Here is a 22493-nt window from a genome sequence, read left to right on the forward strand (position 1 = left end):
TTTACCATTTTATCTACACCTAAATATTTCAAAGACATTCATATCACGCAATTAATAATTTTTAACTTTGTATTGTTTTGAAAACAACTTCACATATTTGTTATATTACCTGTTTTGTTAATTGTTATGGTGTGTTGATATTTACATTAGAGGTCCCTGTCATCGACATGTCAAGAAAGATGTCAACATGCCCGTGTTCAGAGGAGACCCTTGTGGCATAACTTGCTTAATTCTTACCTATGCCGCAATATTTTACGCAGATTATGTTGTCATCAACTGGATTGTGTTGCAGACTATGTCTAACAGGTAGGTTAACATCACTGGGTCTCGTTGTGCGGCCAAAACCATTGGGACAAGCCCATACTTGTAGGTAAAAAGCTGGCCTTCATCTGCGAGAAGGGAAAATCTAAGTTATGTATGTATTCGTCATCATAATAAGGAGGTTTATATTTTATAAATTCATTTTTAATGTTATATATATACATATATATTAATTTTGAGGTATTTTATCCATCGTAAAATATGCAGTTACTTTTTATTAGATTGATATTTTCAGAAATTCTCCAGCCTATAATTAGTAGTATGAGGAAAGGCTCTCTATGCATCCTAGAGAGGCAAACATTCTTGAAAAAGTGCAGCAATTTCTCAGGAGTAACTGAAATATTGCCAGAATAATTAACTAAGGGATTGCCAGTTAAATTTTGATGCTGTACCTCTGCTCTGCCTCGGGATTATCAGAAAATGTGTTGCATTTGCTGCCTCTTGGACTTCATTGTGCCATAAGGCACTTTATTCAACTACCAGAGTGATTGCATTGCCTGGCACATACGTCACCATGGGGTCAATGAGTGCTAATGAATTGTCTTGTGTTTTCCTGGCTTGCTCTTCGGGCATCGAGTGGGGTCGTGAATTGGCTTGGCCAAGAGGTGCTGAGGATCAGCTGGCCTTGGCGTTTCCAGTGTTCCCTCTAGATATGGAGGGGTACCTGGCTTTTGCTCCATTCCAAGGTAGCTATCCTATGTGCAGAATGGGTGGCCAGTTCCTGCCCTGCTATGGGTATTCGGGTGTCACCAAGTGTCGCTTAGTGTGCTGCTCTGCTAGGCAATTTTTGTTTTTTCCATTTGGCTTTGCTTTCATTTGGAGATACACTCCTATTTTGTATCATACTAGGAGCTGGACCAATTGGGTGCATACAGCTAATTTCACAGGTCCCCTGATATCAACTAACAACAACAAAAACAATTAACTAAATAGCACAGCACCAATGGGACGGTATCATATTAACTTTACCCCAAGGCCTGGATCCAACATATCTACAATACATAGAATAGGTAGGGTTCAATATTCAGGGGATTCTGAATACTGAATCCTCCCCCATGAGCCTGCATCCTCAATCAGTAAATAATCATTATTCTAGTAATATTTGAATTACATTAAAGCCTTATTATTATCAAATAATTGTCTATGACTCATCTTAAAGTGAGACTTTTCATTAAACAGGTGCTTTATTTTTAATTAATTTAATTACTATTTTATGCATTTTTTATGTACTGTATTTCAATCTGTTTTTGGGTGTTCATGAAAGGTTTATTCTGTGGGAAAGTTTTGGGATATTCACAAAAAAGATCTTTCTTTACCATATTCTAAGTGTTTGGAGAATCCAGATCAGTCAAATATTGTTTATACTGGTATTTATTGAAATAAGCCCCTTTTAATGTATTCAATGTGTTTAACTTATCTGATATAGTTTGATATTTTAAAAATGTTTCTTGACCTAATGTTTCTTTCTAATAATAAAATGTTTCTTGTAAGATTTCATTAATATCAGCTTTGTTAAAATTTTAGCTTGTTGTGCTTCTGAAAAAGCACCACTTATTCTGATATAGCCTGATATATAGATATTTCAGTGAGGTATAGAGCAATAGCACTGTTTAACCTAACTAATCAAATCTAATGAATGTCATTTTTGGATATCGTCATACAGGTATCATATAATACAAATGTCGTGGAAAATACTGAAACATAACACTGCATATCCATAGCCATTATTAAAATAGTCACAGCATACACATTATTCTGTATATAATTTTCTGATTCAAGAGAATAAGTGTATTATTTTACTGTGTTGGAGTTTTCAAACTGAAATTTCACACAAACCATCCTTAACAGCTTACAAATTGAGCTAACAAAATATAATGTCTTTATGCTGTACTGTACGTCCATTTAAATTTGATATGTCTAATATCTGTATACTATAATTTATTTGGTGACAGCGGAGTACCATATCATCTGGACAGTTAGTAAATATCTAACACGATGTATGTAAAGCTTATCCAGTTGTTGGTAAATACTTGGTATTCATCTTATACAATTCACCACAGTAAACAAGCACAGTGTATCACTACATTGGTGTCTTCCAGTTCACCACAATAAAGAATAAGTATTGTGGCAAGCTAGTTTGCAAGAGGTTTCCCTATAATTATAATTAGTAGTGTATGTGCAATCCTGTGTGGCACTCAATAGCATTTTGTGTAGGTGGCTCTTAGAAGATCAGCTGTGGCCAACTTGGTATCAAGTTGGCCTTTGTTTTCTCATTGGTGTTCCTATGTTCCCTCCTCCAGTGTTGGGATAGTGGCTAGCTTTACCTCTTTCCTTTTTGCCCTGACAGCAGTTGGTTTCACCATTGTCCATTTACTACTGACCTTGTCTTTAAAGAACACAATAAAGTAGCCGTCACAACTGCAAGAAAAATGACAGGTTGGATAACAAGAACTTTTCACACTAGAGATGCTGTACCGATGATGATACTTTTCAAAACGCTTGTGCTCTCTAGAGTGGAGTACTGCTGCACAATGACAGCCCCTTTCAAAGCTGGAGAATTTGCTGATCTGGAGAGCGTGCAGAGATTCTTTACTGCTAGAATCCACTCAGTAAAACATCTAAACTACTCGGACCGACTAAAGAGCCTAAATCTGTATTCCCTTGAGCGCAGGCAGGAGACACACATAATAATCTATACGTGGAAAATAATTGAGGGGCTGGTCCCAAATCTGCACACAGAAATAACATCACATGAGACCAGAAGACATGGCAGGATGTGCAGAATACCCCTGTTGAACAGCAGAGGTGCAACAGGTACTCTGAGAGAGAACTCTATCAACATCAGAGGCCCGAGACTGTTCAACACGCTTCCATTATACATAAGGGGCATAACTGGCAGACCCCTCACAGTGTTCAAGAGAGAACTGGATAAGCACCTCCACAGGATACCTGATCAACCAGGCTGCGAGCAGCTGTGTCCAACAGCCTTGTTGATCAGTCCAGCAACTAGGAGGCCTGGTCGACGACCGGGCCGTGGGGACGCTAAGCCCCGGTAGCACCTCAAGGTAAGGTGCACCAAGAGGGTGTACTCATTGAAATATTCTGCTCCGTGATAGACCCAAGCTTGTTCCTTGGCAATAGCAAGGAGGCAGTAGGCCAAACCAGTACTTCATTGCCATTACAGCATTGCTCTTGTGTCCCTATATTAAGGCTGCTTTAGGATACACGAGAATCGTACAGTCTACCAGGAGATCATATTGGCATAATTTCTGCTCTCAGCTTATTGCTCAAACTCTGCTTTCTTTTGTGTGGAAAGTTTTCCATGGTGTGAAAGGGCACTCTCTACTTGACACTTTTCCACTGTCAGGTCTGACAGGTGTACCACTGATGCCTAAAAAGAAAGCTAATGTGCTAGCTGCCGTTTATGTCTTTTATACTTGGTAATAAAGTCATCCTCCCTGACAAGGAGGCACTTGGGTGTGAAATCCACATGACAAAGACCAATTCCCTAAGGAACTGTCCTTATAATGTTTCCTTCACTATGCAGGAACTCGATCAGGTTCTCACTATGCAAGCAACCCGTCCTCTTAAAAATAACGTCACTTTTGGCTCGTATGCGCACTATGGCCAAATTTGGATGTAATTTGAAATGAAATTGACTCACAAAAGTGACGTACTGTCCCGTTTTCTGTTTGAGTCGTCCGGCTCACTCGGTAAGGTTAGAAGAGGAAACTTTCAATTAACGCTTTTCATAACGTTTTGAAATTTTATGAGAATTTCCTGCCCACCTAACCTATCAGAGGACCCTTAACTTACTGTTGTTGAAAAAAAAATCCCAAATTTATTTTATTTTTTTTAATTTTCAAATTACGTCCACTTTCGGCCATACGGGCAAACGGCCAAAAGCGACGTTCTTTTTAAGAGGACAAGTTGATGCAAGAACCTGATCCAGCTCTACACATGGCTCTTGGGAATAAGGTGACATTGTATGTCATCAAATCTTAAAAGTTCCTCATTGCTTTGCTGTTACATTACAAATGCTATCTGCTTATTACTTGTAATGACATTTGGGTTGGTGGCTTCATTCGAAGCTCGGTAAATCATACTGTAATATTGCCATTTGCAAAATGGCAAGGATCTTTTGAGTCCATCATCTTACAGAATTATTTCGCTGCTGTTTTCCATTGATAAGATATATATTCGAGAAAATGGTGTTCCGTCATTTATACCGGTACTTATAAGTGAATAACAGGTTTTCTCTATATCAAATCAAGCCAGTTTTAGATGTCATCGGCCTATGATTGATCAGTTGGTTCATTTAGAGCATACTATTCAATGTAGGCACCAGCCTTTAGATGGCAAGTCAATCTTCTCAAAAACTTTGTTGGGCTCGGGTCAATATAGGCTGATAAAGGTGACATCCTTCATGTGGCATACCAGTTTACATGCCCCAATGAAGGATGTCACCTTTGATCAGCTTATATTGGTATGACAACTACAAAGCTTTCGAGTACAAGTATATTGACTTTTCATCTAAAGGCTGGCACCCACATTGAATGGTATTCTCTAAATGAACCAACTGATCAATTGTAGACCAGTGACTTCTAAAACCCAAAAACCATTTGCAAAGTGAACAAGAGATGACACTTACTAGAAACATGCTAGAAAATAATAAAAAAAATCCTGGAATCTACTACCAATCAAAGAAGATTGTATATCCTGGAAGCTATACTAATGCAAGAAAAAAAAAGACCTCCTTTAAATATGCAAAATAATGACGTCGCTTCCCTGCTGATATTCAAACCCAGATCTCATTGCACATCACTGGATAACGAGAACATCACTACTGAGATCTCCCTGCCCACTGAGAGTTCCAGAGTGTTACTTAAATTCTGGCCCAATGTTTAAGTGGCCCCTTCACCTCCCCACTCTCTCAATCCTTTCTCATTGGTATATAGCCCAATGTTTTACCTTATGTATTCATTCTTTACCTCAAGATGTTCCATAGAGGAATAAAACATTGTTGCAAATAAGTTCTTAGATAATTATTAGTTTTCTTACAATGAATTTTGGTAACTTGATTATTGTTCTTAATACTGTTAAAAGAAACGTATATGAAAGGAATTATTAAGGCATATATTGAAAATTATTCAGTAACTGATTTTTTCTTGTTTTTAATCTTGCAGCTTATGGGGAGCACTACATGTCCTTCTTTTCAACATCCTTGTCTTCTTGACTCTAATGGCACATGTGCGAGCAGTCTTCAGTGATCCAGGGATTGTACCTCTACCCCAGATTCGACTGGATTTCTCAGACATGCATTCAGGTGACTGAATAACAATTTTAATTTCACTACATGTTTATTTACATTTTGTTTTAATTATTGAATGAATAAAAAAAATCCTTGCAATAGTTACTAATTTTTAATGTTATTTCTTTGATATACTTTATTATGTGCCTGTAAGGTTAATAGTACGGTATATAATAATACTGTAGTATGCTTGTTACATATCCTCATAGAGAAAAATTTAGCAGTTTTTTTACTCGTTTTTTCTTTACTACTAATTTTATTTAGATTGTAATTAAGATTTTGCTAATTTTATATGAATGCTCCATTGGTTCTGAATTTCAGAATACTATACAATAAAATGTTGCACAAGTGTTGATTAATGCAGAACTGTGCGAATGACTATTACAATGTTATGAGGAATGTATGACTTTGAAATACAGTACTGTACAGTAAATATATTTATTGGAGCCATTTTGGAGGCTATCAGAACAAAAGTATTAACATTAACTGTGTGATATGTGGAGTTCTTTGCTTCACTTAGCTGTAAAGGAATTACCTTTTACTATTTGTTATGAAAACACTTTATAAATAAAAATAATGCATGGTGTACAGTAGATTATGGTGCTACATAGTCCCCCAGGGTTGGTGCCGTTTGATAATTACATTACTGTATAGTGGATTATATAATACTATCCACTCTTGTGCTACCTGTAGTCTGTTTTTTATCTTGTCTTCCCATCTATCCCATTTTTGTTTTTGTTTTCATCTTGTCTTTTTCTCAGATACTGTACTGTATCTGTATATGTTTGCTGAAGCAGTGTTAATTTTTGCCACGTATTCTAACTCTTTCAGCATTAGAAATTCGATGGCAAATATTCAAATACTCTTTTCCTTCAAAATCTAACATTTGCAGACAGTTGAAATGTTTAGAGAAGATTTTAGACAAAAAGCAGTCACAGAGGAAACGAGGTATCAGCGAAGGACAAAAATTAACCCAAGAAGGGTAACTGTTTTTTCCTTCTGAATAAAAAATTAACATAAGTATGTTGCATGATATTTAGAAGAATGAAATACTTTATAACATAGATTTTGCTATTAAAAAATGACAACCTACAGTACAGTTTTCGAGTACAGTACTGTATAGTAAAACCTGAATAACTAATATTAAGTTTGAGAGTCGAGTACAGTATTTTCTCTGTGGAGACCCTTCAATACCTCACCAAGCTTTGGTGCTCAGACACCATAGGGCCATGATAGACATAACAAGCTTCTGTAAGAAACTCAATTCCACCATTAGCTATCACCATTTCACTCTGCTTTGTCCCCGCTTGTGGGCCCTAAAATATACGAAGAGACTATTTGTGCTTCAATACATTGATAGTAATAAAAAGCCTTGTGCAGTAATCAGCATCATTAGATTAACTTTTTACATTTTCAGGAGGAGAAAAAAATGATGACTGGACTGTGTGTGCTAGATGTGAAATGTATAGACCTCCTCGAGCACACCACTGCCGTATTTGTCAACGTTGTATACGTCGAATGGATCATCATTGTCCTTGGTACAATTTGAGTTTTTAATTAAAATTTACTGCTAATATTCATGTTTTTCTGATGGTAAAAACTTTGGAAAACTCCAATCATGAGCATTTTCTGTGGAGAACCCCTCCGGCTCCCTGGAGCTATACCGGGCTGATATGCATATATTAGACCGTGGCATCACTTAATTCGATTGAGATTCTTAGCCTACCAGGGACCATGAGTCAGAATCTGGCCCCCTCAGAGGAGTAGTGGTCTATAGAAACCCCCATGTGGTTGAAAGCATTCTGTGTCTGCCATTTACCATGTTAGGCACCCAGAAAGGTAGACATCCCAAAACAGACTCCATCTGGTGAAAATTGCTACTGAAAATCGAACTATCATGCAGAACTCCACAATCTGAAAACAAGCAAACAGACATGACGTCACAACCGCCGCTGCCGCACTACTGTCTGTGCAGCTCCTTCCTCCTCAGGAGGGGGGAAGGGGGTAGCCCTAGACCCCCTTTTACCGCCTACCCTACCCCAGTTCTGAGGCTGATGTGTTGCATGGCGGTCGTTCGACTCTGGCTCCTGTTTCTGAGCAGTGCTGTACCTTTCCGATGTTGTTCTGCTGTGTGGTGGTGTGCAAGCCAATAAGTAATTCACGGAGTACTGGGGCTGCATGCGCCTAGGGGCCACCTTCCCTAGGTGCCCTGTAAGTACTGCCCTTGCAGCTTGGGGTTTCCTTCCACAAGTCGTTAAGGACACTACCTCCATAGGATCCTTTTGCAGCTCTGTGATTGCCTGCCCTTGGGATCAGCTGGGGTTTTCATTTCCACTGTTTGACCATGGGCAGGAGGTAGTATCGTAGTTGGTAGGGGCACAAGGTACTGTGCAGCTTGTCACCTATTACACAAGGCTGGTTCTGTTTTTCCTGGAGACGTACTTTTGCGGGGGTTTTTCTTTTTGTTTGTTACCTGGGAAGGGGTCTGCCCCTTGGTTCTTGTCCACCCTCTATTATTCTGGTGATCCTCTGCTAGGTCCCCATGATTGTACATGTCACAGGGGTTCAGCTTTTAACAGATCTCTCGGTAGTTGGGCCAACCGGTTAGCAGTACCTTGCCTGGGCTTCCCTTAGCAGTCAGCCTAAGGGCCTTAGAAAACCCCATTGGGACTCATTTGTCCAATGGATGTGTCCCCTGGGTTCCATCTCGCTTTGTGCGATTTTGAAGGTTGCTCAGTCCTGTTATCTCCGGGTAACATTCACCGGTTTTGCCTTCATCATGCTGCCTGTTGGGTCAGTGACACCTTCAACCCAGAGTCCTGCGAGTGGTGTTCCTTGCTGGTTCTCCAATTCACTCAGTCCACTGATACTGATACTAGGGTGCAGGCAGCATCGGCGTTGCATGCAAGGTTTCGGTTGCTGCAACACATTAGGTTGGTTGCCTTTTCGGATGTCCCGCAGCTGCCCCGCTTTGATTATAGTGACCCCAGACTTGGGGGGCGTTAGTTACTTTGACTTTGGTTTCGTCCTCGCCCCTTCGTCCTTTCCCTCCAGTGGTCTGTCCTGCTCCCCCTCCCTTCCTGCTCTGGTTTGTCCTGCTGCCCCCCACCCCTTCATTCCCTGCTGCCAGCTCCCAAACATCTGAGGGTTTTGGAGTCAGGACAGGGTGTAGATGGTGGTGAGATTCAGGTGGTCTCTGGGGCTGCCCCCTCCGATTCGGCGACAGAGGCATTCGAGCCTGCTCCTCCGTCCTGGTCTTCGGGGTATGACCAGCGGGGCCCCCATTTTCCCAGGTTTTCTGGTTGACTCTGCCTTTTCTTTTTGATTGGAGAATTTGGAGGATGGCTCTGCCCTGGGTCCTGGCGTGGAGGATCATGGGGCTGGGAAGTTGACTTGGGGTGCTTGGGCCCTGTTTGACCCCACTTGGGTGTTGGTACACTCGGTGTGGGACTTGTTGTTGCAGGGGTTTTCTTACCCCCTTCCCTGTTCGAATTTGATATGGGTTTGGCTCCTCCCCGGGTTTGGTTTTGGGTTCCCTTGGGTTCTTTGGTCCCTTCCTTCCGGGGGTTATCGGCTTCCCATATCCTGCCTAAGGAGGTCCGGGAGGCCATTGCGGCATATCTCCTGCGTGACCCAAATTTTACCTCGATAATGGACCCTTCCTCGTTTGAGCTAGTTTCTGCTTTTCCTTGTTGGGTGTGTTACAAGGTACTGAAGTCATCCTGGCTAGCAGACTGTCCTTTCTTTTCATTGGGGGCGTGGCATTCGTTCTGTCTGACCCTGCACGCTCGAGTCGTGGGAACTTCTACTGTGGTTCAGGTTTACCTGGGGGGTGAGTTGGAGCACCTTAATGCGTGCTTGTTTGCCCTCGTTCTTCCTAAGGATGTTGGTCAGGTGCAGCTCAATGTGCAGGTTCCCACCCTTTTGGCATCGCGGGTAGCTGAGGATTTGTGTGCCCGAGGGCACTTGGCCTCGGTTTCGCGTTTCTTTTCCCTGCTCGAGCTGTATGGACTGGCTTGCAGAGGATGTGGAGGCGCTGGGGACTGTGCATGTGTCTGTGCACTTGCCTTGGCGGTTCGGGCATCGGCTGCCTTGTTGAAGTTGTATGCACCGATTCTGAAGGAGTCGGTGTCTCTGTTCTTTGCTTCCTGTCTCGTGTGCCAGCAGGCTGTGCTTGTTCATTCTCTGGAAACCACATGGGCCCTGGCTCTTAGATTTTCATCTCCTTGTCCGTTGCTGTTTGCGGATTCTGCGGTTATGCACTATCTGTACAGTAAGTGGCTTCTACTAGCTGTCGTCCTTTGTCGGACTTGTTGGTTCTACTGGGTAATCGTTGGGGTCATTCCCGGAGGGGTTGTGCCAGGGTTCAGGGCTCCTCCAGTCGTGGTGGGCCAGTAGTGCCAGCTTTGGAGTTGGCACTTCCTTCAGAACCAATGGCATCTGGTCAGCGCAGTGATTGCTCTGCGCATCGTTCGGGTTCGCGTGAGGGGCGTCTGCCCTTTTGCGGCTCACTCCGTTGATGGGGTGATGTGGGAGCAGTTCGCTCTGTTTGCGCATGCCTGGTCTGGCCTTTGTTGGGTGGCTCCTTCCCCTTGGGGGGGTTTGGGGCTCGCAGAGCAGGCCTCTTTCCCTGTGCTCTGTCAGGTCATCCTGGAGTGGGTGCGCTTGGGCATGGTCGAAACAACCCCGTCCCTCAGGTGGGTTTCCTGCCTGTTTCCAGTTCCGAAACAGGACTGTGCAGATCTGCGGTTCATTCTGGACTTGGCCCGTCTGAACCCCTGGGTCTTTTGCCCTTCCTTTCGGATGACCACTCTGTCCCAGGTCCGGCTTCTTTTGGAGCTGGATGCTTGAATGGTGTCCCTGGACCTTCAATCTTCGTATCTGGTCTTTCTGAATGGGTTTATCACCATTTGTAGGGTGATCTGGTGGCTTCTTTGATGGTGTCCCACCTGCAAGTTTCGTCTCGGCAGCAGTATGAAGTCTCCTGGTTGTCCTTTCATTATTTTTTTCTCTTCGTAGAATGTCTTTGGTTTCGGATTGGGTTGTCTTGGCCTTTTTCTATTGGTTGTTTCAGGACCGTCATCTTATGCCGAATACTGTCTCCTCATATTGTGCGCTGCTGGCGGAGCCGCTCCTGCTTGAGTTCGGGGGTGGATGTCACTTCAGCCCCATTTCACGAGCTGTCTCATATGTTGTTTCACCTCCGGCCTGCTCATGCACCACCTGGTTTCTCTCTTTTCCTAGGTTTGTGGTGGCCCCTTCGGTTCGAGATTGTTTTGATAAGGCTTTTTTCTTATTCGCATTGGTCTCTGGGGGGCTTGGTTGGGTCGGGAGTTTCATGCTCTCCTTCGGCGCAGGGGTTTTTGCGCTTTTGGTCCTGGTTAGAGGTTTGTTTGGCTGCAAGCGTCTCCTTCTTTTCTGGCGAAGAACAAGACGGTGGCTTTCCGGAGGGGTCCTTGGGTGGTTGATGCTTGGTTGGTTCGGCTGGGGTTGCATTATGTGTTGTGTCCAGTTGCGGCTTTTTGCCGTTATTTGCGTGCCTCGGCCTCTGTGACCAGGGACACACTTTGGGTTGACCCAGTTGTTACGGCCCTAGTGGGACGCAACCGGGTTCTTCTCTGATGTTAGTAGAGTTTGGGAATCCGGCCCCAAGTTAGTAGAGGCTTTCAAGGGGTGTGTTCCGTAACGCAAGTTAAACTAAAGGGGGAGGGATACAAATATTCCAATTTATATATATATATATTTTCCACCACCATGTATAAATAAATTAACAGTCACACGCGGGGGTTATAACTACACAATTATGTACAGGTTCGTCTTCCTCCGAAGACACTGGATGCTCGACGGTGCTCACTCTGGGTAGCCCTGGTTCCTTCTTCCGTGGCCCACTATGAATCCACTATGATTCTATGACGAATCTACCCTGGCCACAGGCCAGCCAAATCACCGTCCCACTGGGTGCTTCGTCGTGGAGGCCTTCAACCACAATCCAGCCTGTAGCTGGCAGGTACCGATCAGCTCCGCTGTGTAGGCCACTCCACGACCGATACTAGGGTTGCGAGCCCTAGGCAGGAACTTCGTGTGATCCCGCTGATCACTCTCCTCACTAAGCACCACAGTGGCTAGTCTCTTCCACCAGCCAGCCCCGGATAAGGCGATTCCCGACACCGCCACGCCTCAGGCAGGCTATTACACTCTCAACAGAGTTCGTCCGGGGGTGGCTCACAGCTTCTTCAAAGCAGACTGGTGAAGAGACCTTGGCTGCCTTGGGTAGACTGATTCATCATCCAACACTAGTCTGCATCATCCAACATTGTCTGAATCATCCAACGCAGTCCTAGGACTGTGTTGGATGATTCATCATCCAACGCAGTCCTAGGTCGACTCTGCAATCAGACACGTCATTAATACTGGGACGCTCTAGGGAACCTCACTTACAGGCTTAGACACAAACGTCCACCTCTTCATTCCATAGATGGCGTTGCTGTCTAAGCGCCACCTCACCAGAAGTCAGCAGCGGCTATGTTATGAGCTGATTAAGACGGGAATCCAGCACCTGTGGCTGGTATATCCCGTCCTCACTAGATGGCGTCGTCCATTTGGAGGGGATTTCGGGAGCGGACTCACAGATGGCGTTGTTGTCACTGCTCCGTGCTCCGATGCTGGACTCGGGTCCGTAACACCAGTTTCTCTTTTTCCCTGTTCCAGGGTTATGGTCTCCCAGGTTGTCCAGAGGGTTATTTGGTCCAGCCAGCCTGCGATCTATCCTTGTGCCAATGGCATTCACCAATTTGCTGCTTTAGCTGACGTTTTTGGTAATATGTCTTGGGCTAACATTCAGGCGTGGGGATTTTGGAGGTCGAACAGGGTCCTGGTTTAATTTTTCTGTGGTTAGGTAGCTCTGGAGAGCTGGAGGGGCTCTCCACAGAAAACCAGTGTTGAATGTAATGAAACAATATTTTCTGGGTGAGTCCCTGAGGCTCCCCAGCAACCCTCCCTCCCTCCGGTCAGCGGTTTTCACGTCTTGATATTCAGCCTCTGAACTGGGGTTGGGTAGCCGGTGCGAGGGGTCTGGGGCTTCCCCTTCCCCCCCCCCCAGGGAGGGGGAAGCTGCGCTGACAGTGGGGCGGCGGCAGTTGTGACGTCATGCTTGTTTGTTTGTCTTCAGATTGTGGAGTTCTGCTTGATAGTTTGGTTTTTGGTAGCAATTTTCACCAAGTGGAGTCTGTTTTGGGATGCCTACCTTTCTGGGTCCCTAACCCGGTAGATGGCATACATAGAATGTTCCATCCACATGGGCATTTCTATAGGCCATTGCTACTTGTGCCTCTCTGAGGGGGGGGGCCAACTTCTGGCTCGTGGTCTCCGGTAGGCTAAGAACTCCAATCGAAATGACTGATACCAAGGTCTAATACATGCATATCGGCCCGGTATAGCTCCGGGAAGCCTATGGGACTCGCCTAGAAAATGGCGTTTCATTACATCCAATGCTGGTATTTTATTTTTGTAGTATGGAGATACAGAAGTTATACTATAAAATATGCTTCTTTTCTGATTTATTGCAATTGGTTGACCCTTAACCACTGTACTGTGCAGAGTGCCCTAAGGCACTGAGAGTTGTGTTATTTATTTTTTAATTAGGCTATATTTTAATGTTTTTTAATGTTTTCATCACTTTTAGTTTTGAAATGAAAATGGTTGAGTTTAAAAACATTTCGACATTAACTTTACCTGAACATTTATATATAAAAAAAAAGTCCTTGTCAATTGCACTATGACGTTTTTGCCAATACCAGATTAACAGTGCAGTGGTTAAGCTAAGATCTACTTAGTCCACTGGACAAGGAAAATGGCATTCAGGCAGAATACATTCTTGGCACTGGCACCACATAGAACTCTTAAAATGGTTCTTGCAGGATCGTTAAAGGTGCCAATAGTGGTCATTTGAGATTACTGTTGTTCAATCCTGCTACAAAAGACTTGACAGGTGCATTCTTTAACCCTTAACATGCTCGGGGTCTAATATCCTGCCATCCGCACAGGCGCATGTCATTTTGAAAAAAAAAAAAAATTTTTTTTTTTGCTAATCTGTTAAGTTCTGTTCACTGATCACGGGAAAAATAAAAAAAAAAATCTATTGTACTTACTTTTGTTGCAATAGAGCCGAGAAGCACGGTGATGACGTCACAATCTGCATGTTCGCTCATGCAGTACACGCCCGGAAGGTGTTGCGCGCGGTCCTCAAACAGCCAGAGTTGCCACAAATATATTTTCGCGCTATTTATTTACAATGTCTAAGCGCATTTTATCTAATTTTTTTCACTAATTGTGTTTCAAATACTGTTTGAACATATTTTGTATCAATAATTGTTGCATATTTGAGTATACACAGGCGCACACAAATGTTTTCAATTACGGCAATATAATATGTCATTACAGTCTATTATATTGTATGTTCTGCTTATATTTGTATATATTTACACACACGCACACGCTATCTGCTTATATGTTTACATATTTACACACTCGCACACGCTATACACACTTTGAAGCACACTTAGAAGATTTCTAGACTGTGGTAGTCATTGAAGCAGTCGACAGCACATAATGGGATACCACACGTTTCACACCATGTTTGCACAAGCTTCCGTTTCTTGTCTCTACATGTCGTTGTTTTACACACCAAGCAATCACGTTGGGCTATTGCACGCTTCACACCAGGTGGCAAATACATGAGTCTGTGTGCTAGGAAGCCTTCAGTGTGAGCGAGGCGTGGAGTACCAGCATGCTGCAACAGTGGGTTTATGATGGGCCGCTGAATACCTGGGACATCTTTTGCAAACTTTCCTAATAACTGTATTGCAGCATCAAATACAAAGTCACGGAAAGTGGGCTTACGTCCAGTTCTCACAAGGTACATGTTGAAACAGTTCAGCATGCTCATGTCCACAAGATGGAAGAACACTTTTTTCGTCCACCTACATGTCTTCCGCACACACTCTGCAGTGCCAATCATCATGTCTGATTTATCAATCAACCGCATGTTGATATTATAGTCTAAAACACAGTCTGGCTTATATAGTGGTGCGTTTGTTTTATGGTTCACTTTCCCACTGTTCACCATTGTTCCATCATGAATTGTTGTCAACAAGTTCACCTCTCTTTTGTCTTTCCACCGAACTGACAAAATGTTATCACTTTTCCTTCTCTGACACTCACCAACTGCAATGTCGTTGTCAAACACAGGCATTTCCCTTCGTTGTGGCTTTACTGTACCAACCAATCCGGTTCTATTTTCTAGCAAGAACCGAGCTAGCAAGGGACTTGTATAGTAATTATCTGTGTATAAAATGTGTCCCTTGTTCATCCACGGAGCCATGATGGTCTTCACTACACTCCCCGAGAATCCATGTTCGTCGTTACCGGGAATGTCTACATCACTAGCCGAGTACAGAATCATGTGTAACACGTATCCTGTCTCACAATCACAAAGAACAAAAAATTTCAGGCCAAATCGGTTTCGTTTTGAGGGAATGTACTGTTTGAATGGAACACGTCCCTTGAAAAGTATGAGAGATTCATCAACCACCAGCTTCTGTGCTGGTACGTAAAAATCTCTGAATTTTCCAATAACATCGTTCATGTAGTGCCTCACTCGCCACAGTCTATCATCAGGTGTTTGGTCCTATCTTGAGGTTATCTTGAGATGATTTCGGGGCTTTTAGTGTCCCCGCGGCCCAGTCCTCGACCAGGCCTCCACCCCCAGGAAGCAGCCCGTGACAGCTGACTAACACCCAGGTACCTATTTACTGCTAGGTAACAGGGGCATAGGGTGAAAGAAACTCTGCCCATTGTTTCTCGCCGTCGCCTGGGATTGAACCCAGGACCACAAGATCACAAGTCCCGCGTGCTGTCCGCTCGGCCGACCGGCTCCCTGAACCGGTATATTGTATATTATATTGTCCTGAACACTTCCAAAATGTAGACACCTGAGGAGTATCTGAAACCTGTCTCGTGACATATATTTCCCGAATAAAGGTGTTGGTATTGTCTTGTCCTTGCTTCAATAGTCATTTATTGCATGTTTGTGACAGTGCTTCATCAACAAACAGAGTGCCAAAAACACATACATTTCCGCCACTGTGGTATTTTTCCAACGCTGCAGTCGTGAAAATTCTGTGATTTCCCTCTCAATCAGGTAAGCAGCATGCAGGTTTGTTTGGTGTACAATGTATTCCATGAGTGGTTCATCATAGAATGCTGTAAAATATTCCATCTCAGCCATGTCCTCACCTTGATTAGGGAAAAGGTTTGTAATCCCTACATCTTTATCGTCAAAGTGAGGAATATTAGGAATAAAATCGTCACCATCACTCCACTCAAGTATACCAGGCGTCCTGCGAGATGCAGAGGAAAGACGGCGAGGAAGCGATGCATACCGGCGACCAGGAGCTGAATATCGTCTGCGAGAAGCACGGCGGCTACGTGCACGTGAGGTGGGTGCACGTGAACACGAGGGTCTTGGTCCCTCATGTGGTGCCATGCGGTGGCGCTTGGCCGGGCGAGATGCTGCTGACGCGACAATTTCTCGCCCAGTCACTAAACCCAGAAAAGGAGTCACCTCCCTCTGACTCGTCACCCTCAAAGAGAAAATACCCACAGGAACAGTGAGGTCGTGGTAGAATTGGGGTAGAAAATGGGCGAGAAGGCATGGGAGAGCGTATAGGCCTCGCCATGGCATGGCGGTCATTCTCACTTTCACTGCTGCTGCTACTCTCACCCGACAACTGTGTATAATCCTCATCGTTGTCTGAATCGTCAAACACACTTTCTTCACCTTCAGAGAATAATTCGTGGGCTATTTGCTCTGGAGTGAGGGACTGAGTGGTGCGTGCCCGTGAGGCGTTTGACTGTGCGCTCGCCATGGTGACTCTCGCTAAACTGAGGCCTCCCATGCCATCGGATCGTGAGCTGGATTTTTTTTCAAAATGGCCGCTGTTTACTAGAGCCCCTGGGCAGCGTATGGGACCCCCAGCTACACCGCGGGCCATTCAAATCGTGCGCGGTACCCATACACTTCATATGAAGTGAAGCGCAGTTGACTGGTAAAACGATTTACACTTCATATGAAGTGATGCGCACTTTAAGGGTTAAAAACTTGTACCATTTACTCCCTTGTGATCAAACGTAACCACCAAATGAGGCCTCCTGCCACCTCCCTGCCCAGCAACCTAGCCGCTACCAGATGGAAGTGCTGTCACCACAGCAGATGGAATGTTGGGCATTTTGGGCTAAGTAAGACTGTTGGTTTTACTCAATTGAGCTCATCTTCATTGACCCTCCTTAGTGCATTTAGTGACCCAACATCGCTGGTGCCAAGAATGTTACCTGCCTGATCATAATGATCCTTGTTTGGAGAGCACAGAGAATCTTAACTTAGGAGGTACAGTAACTGAATGGCATTTCTTGGAAAAGTTAATTTTATATTTACTTGCCACCATATTTTTTTCAGGATTAACAACTGTGTTGGAGAGTGGAACCAGAAGTATTTCTTGCAGTTTCTAATGTTCGTTGGTCTCATGTCAATATATGCAATGAGCCTTATTGCTTATTCTTGGATTAAGGCATGCCCCGAGTGCTCAAAAGACATGATGGTGAAACAGGGCCGACTGTAAGTATTGTTGAGGTGACTAAAGTATAATTCTTAAATCTTAAAGAATGGAATGCAAAATTTAATATTATGAGATGTGACATTTTTAGAGAATGCATAATTATGATAAATGTAGAGAACTATATCATTACAATTTTCACTGAATGAATATGGCATTAGAAATAATGTTAGATAAATAAGTTTAAATTTGAACAGGGACATTTTATTTATGGTAAATCTTGGTTGGTAGGTATTGTATATCCAGGTTGGAGAGTCTGGTTGCTGGAATTTTATTGGTTATTTGAACATGTCACTTATATTTATCCTCATTTTAACTAAAACACAGTCCAGTAATGTATTAATATGTATAGTAAATAAAACTATCAGAGTCACATCAGCCTTTAAACTGTTTGTGAAGTAGTCTTGTTTTGACAGCACAAGGCTTAACATGTAATAAACAAAGACCAAATAGCACCTACCTGTGCTATTTGGCTCAGGTAATACAGTACTATAAATGACTACAGTGTCATTTACAGACATGCTTATAGCTAAGCAAATATTGCGTGAAAGTCTCATGATATCACTCTTTATGAGCTTGATCCTTAGCTTATGGATCAGTGATGTATCTCCTAGGTATGGTCAGTCCCTCCTCAGCATGTGCTGATATAAGTATTCTATGCCTAAAGCCTCATTTGAAGTTGTTGGCCTTCCACTTATTGTTTATAATCACTAAATCAACTGCACTGCAAACGAGTTACAACTCTTACACCCAGGTTCATTTTCAGTTTAACAATCACTGAGCACTTAACACATATTCATGATTAATTCTTGTTCTTTTTCTTCTATAGTATTTGCTATTACTGATTATTATCCATTTTTTTCATGTAACAGGGTCTGATAAGATTAGCATTGATGCTCCTAAATACTACTACAAGCTAAGAGCTATTTTTCCCACACTAAAATTGCTGATATACCTTCATAAATTTTTAGCTTTGCAATAACTAATTTTGTTTGTAGTGTGACCCTTGGGTCCTTTGTTTTGTTAAATGCAAATGTTACTTGAACTACTACAAAAAAATAAGACAGACATATACTTTCCATCTGTATAAGATGGAAAGTATCTACATTGCATGTTACAAACACATGTACTGGTATAAACAATAAAAGCAAACACATTTCTTGCATCCTGTGGGTGGTGGTGGAAGGGTTTCAGAGGTGCATCATAGGCTTTGGAACTGAGATCCATTATTAATTTATATAGACATGTTTCATCATTGGTGAACTAGTTACAGAATTTATTAACACAAATCAGCAGGTTATGTAGGTACAGTATTTAAATGACAATGTTTACAGCATAAAGGTTATATATAAAATTGAAGAACTTTGCTGCCGGTTTCATTGGTTGTCAATTAACCATTTATTTTTTCCAGTTGCAGCCCAAAAAATAATATCCTTGTTTAGTCAAATTTTCTGAACCTGTTAGTATGGATCAATGAATAATTACGTTCTTTATATAAGCATTCATAAGATACAATTTAGTACTACAATGGTTCTTTATGTTTGCAGGTTGCATTCTGTAATATTGAGTATGGAGAGTATTTTGTTTGGTCTGTTTGTTATTGCCATCATGTGGGACCAGATGCAAGCTATACTTACAGATGAGACAGCTGTTGAGCAGGTTAGTAGTTATGCAGCTACATAATTCCAGATATTTTTAAATAAAAAATATTAAATCATTCTATATTGGGCATGATTAATTTATATATTTATTTATTTACTTATTTATATATGCATATACAAGAAGGTACATTGGGAATGTGAGGATACATAAAATGGTAATTACAGTCTTGTAAAGCCACTAGTACGCGCAGCGTTTCGGGCAGAAATATACATATATAGACATTTAACATCATTGGTGAACTAGTTCACCAATTAAATCATTAGAATTAAATCAAAGAACTATTAGATCATTCCCTATTGGAATGATTTAATAGGTCTTCTTTTGTTTTTTTAATGTTGCATTTTTACAGGTATATTTTAATAATTTACAATCATAGTATTGTACACCTAAAAATGTGTTATTGCTATGATCTATATATTTAGGCTTTGAAGAAATCATAAATGAAAGTGATATTGTAACTTCAGATAAATACTTATTCATAAATTTATCCACTGCTCAATACTGTACTAAAAGAAACATTTCTCCTTCATAAATTTATCAGACTAAACATTAAATAGTAATTTGATGTGGCAGTGAAATTCAATTATTTCTTTTATATAAGTTTATCTTGAGTTCTTGATTATGTACTATAATGCAAATTCGGTGGAATGAACTACAATATTGTATTTAAATACCATAAGGTTAAATACAATCTGGCTCTCATTAGACTTTTCTGGGCTGGTCCTCAGTCACTTCCCGGTGCATTGACTCTAAATCCACAGAGATACAGTATCCACAAACTATAAGGCCTTCAGACTTGTGCAAACCTTCTTAAGACCGGGACCAGAATTTGGTGTGCTTCTATAAGCATATGGAGCATGGGGATCTGAGATCAATATCATTATCAAGTAAAACTGCCTAGAAAGCTGCCGTTCTGGTGATCTATACTGGAACATTATTTTATCATTGTTTTGTTTCCCCAATTACACACAGAAATCACAATAGCGTGATGCATCAAATGAACAAATCCACAAGGGCCGTGACAAGGGTTGGAACCTACGTCCGAGAGGATCCCAGACACTGCCTTAATCGACTGAGCTACGACATGGTAAAAGAATTGCAACCGGGAAATCATCCTGATTTACCGACGGATCCTGCAGTCTCTCTGAGACGTAAACCAGGGTTTTACTCAATTCCCCCATGTACTCGAGCTATGTCAATAGGCTGGAGAGGTAGAACAGCCTATTGACATTGCTCAAGTGCATGGGGGAATTGCGTAAAACCCTGGTTTATGTCTCGGAGAGACTGCAGGATCCGTCGGTAAATCAGGATGATTTCCCGGTTGCAATTCTTTTACCATGTCATAGCTCAGTTGATTAAAGCAGCGTCTGGGATCCTCTCAGCGTAGGTTTGATCCCTCGTCACAGCCCTTGTGGATTTGTTCATTTGTTTCCCCAAACGTGGCCAATATGGTGTAGCACTGTGATGTTTGATAAAACGTTGCATGCTGCAGCATACCAAGTTATTGTATAGATTTCCTAGACCCTGACAGCCTTATCTTTAGCCCCCCTCTATTATCTCGTTGGACACACAGGGTCAGCTTCACACGCTTTGTAGTATACAATGTTTGAATGCTTACCCTGCTTAGCAGTGGTGTATATTCTTCAGAAGCAAGGTAAGCATTGCTTACCCCATAAAAATTATTCCTTTCTAAATTAAATATCTTTATTTAGTTAACATATTATTTAATTCAATTGCATATAGTATTCTGCATTTCTCTGGTTGAAAATCTGTCCCTTAAATATGCAACATTCCATTTGCAGTAATCAAATTGTGAAAAAGTTGTACAATTATTTTCTTTACCTAGGTAAAGCGCCAAGGTCCATATCGTGCGCGCCGACCCAAAATGGCTCTTCTTAGAGAAGTGTGTGGTCGCAGTCGTCCAATACTGTGGATATTTCCCTGTACCAGTGCTCCTACGAACACTGAGGCCTCTTATAACTTGACTGTTTAAAGACCTTAATTAAAGTTGAGAATTTATAATAAATTGTATATTAAAAAATACATTTAAATCTGACAATGATATGAAAAGGTCATTGATAGCATGAATGGTTCTCTAAAGGCTATTGATTCCACTGCCGAATGTGATGCCTTTTTAAAATTCATGCTGAATGCTTAAGTCAGTTTAGTGCCTAACCCAACTATCTACTCTGCATTTATCTCAAGAAAAAGCTTTTAAGATTTTCTGAGATAGTTTGACAACTTAAAGATGTAAAACAAGGTGACTAATAGTTTTTATACAGTTTTGAATTTTAAATTAGAACATATAAATATACTTTAAGAGTGATTTATATCAATGGTATATAGATAAATGTTGAGCACTATACATATAGCTTTTTTACAGGATTATATATTAAGCAGTAAATCACTTTGTATGACACCAAGATTTGTAAAAAGGCACTACATCAGTACTATATATATCTGATATGCTAGAGAATTCTTATATCGAGAAGTTAAATGTTTTTTTATCAATTAATTTATTTAAGATGTACAGTAGATGGGGTATCATAAATTTATATGACCTTTCTCATTGCATAAACATATAATTTTAATATTGATTTAGTATCTAAAACTTAAAGGTACTGTACATATCTTAAAAAAACAAGTAAGAAGAGAACTAACACTTATAATTACTGTGTGAGTGAAATCTCATTGTATAGATCAGTTGTTGTTGGAAGTTGTAAATGAAGATACTATAGTGTATGAGGTCCCCAACATTATTTCGGGTGGTGAGCTGCTGTGAGAAATTATGAACATGTAGTTGGAGCCAATTGAAGTCATATGCATTACAGTATAGGAACCAAATGTAGTAGTACAGAACATAAGGGGTTAGGTTCTCCTAAACAAATTACATAATAGTATTATTCAGTACTGTATATGCAATGTGCATGTGTAAAATGTTTTAGAGAGGATTCAGAGTTTTTATTGCTTATTCTAATAGTAATAATGAGAAACTCCACTAGGGCAGTGAGGTGGGCGAGAACCTACCATTAAGGCAGTGTTAAGCCGCATACTTTGCCACTAGACCACCACTAGTCACTAAACCTCTGGTGACTAGTGGTGGTCTAGTGGTAGAGTATGCAGCTTGGTTATTGCCCATTGACCTTAGGCCATGGTCATAGGCTCGCACCCATCTCACTGCCCTAGTGGATTTTCTCATTGAAATATATCACATTAATGTGATTTCTGTGTGCTAGTAATAATGTATTGTGCTCTTAATTGTGTGGCTTAATGTTGTGGCACTCACAGGCACCTGGTTGGGGATCCCTGCAGTATAGTTTTGTCTGTATTTAATTTAGTATATCTTGAAGAGATTCCTTTGAATCGAGTTCAGTTAATTGTGAAGGATTGGTATGTAGTCATTCGATACACTGTATCTTAAATGTCATTCACTAAAGTGTTATGACCCATCAATATTGAAGAATAGTTACTAATTATTACACTAGCTTTACCGTTCACCTTTTCAATATAGTTTTATATATTTGAGCTCT

General features: G+C 41.6%; 1 pseudogene; it reads left to right on the top strand.

Moving 5' to 3' along the window:
- Nucleotides 1-158: 158 nt before the first annotated feature.
- Nucleotides 159-21104, top strand: LOC138372935 (palmitoyltransferase ZDHHC3-like; annotated as a pseudogene).
- The last annotated feature ends 1389 nt before the right edge of the window (nt 21105-22493 follow it).

Source organism: Procambarus clarkii, chromosome 40, assembly GCF_040958095.1.
Source record: "Procambarus clarkii isolate CNS0578487 chromosome 40, FALCON_Pclarkii_2.0, whole genome shotgun sequence".
Taxonomy (NCBI): Eukaryota; Metazoa; Arthropoda; class Malacostraca; order Decapoda; family Cambaridae; genus Procambarus; species Procambarus clarkii.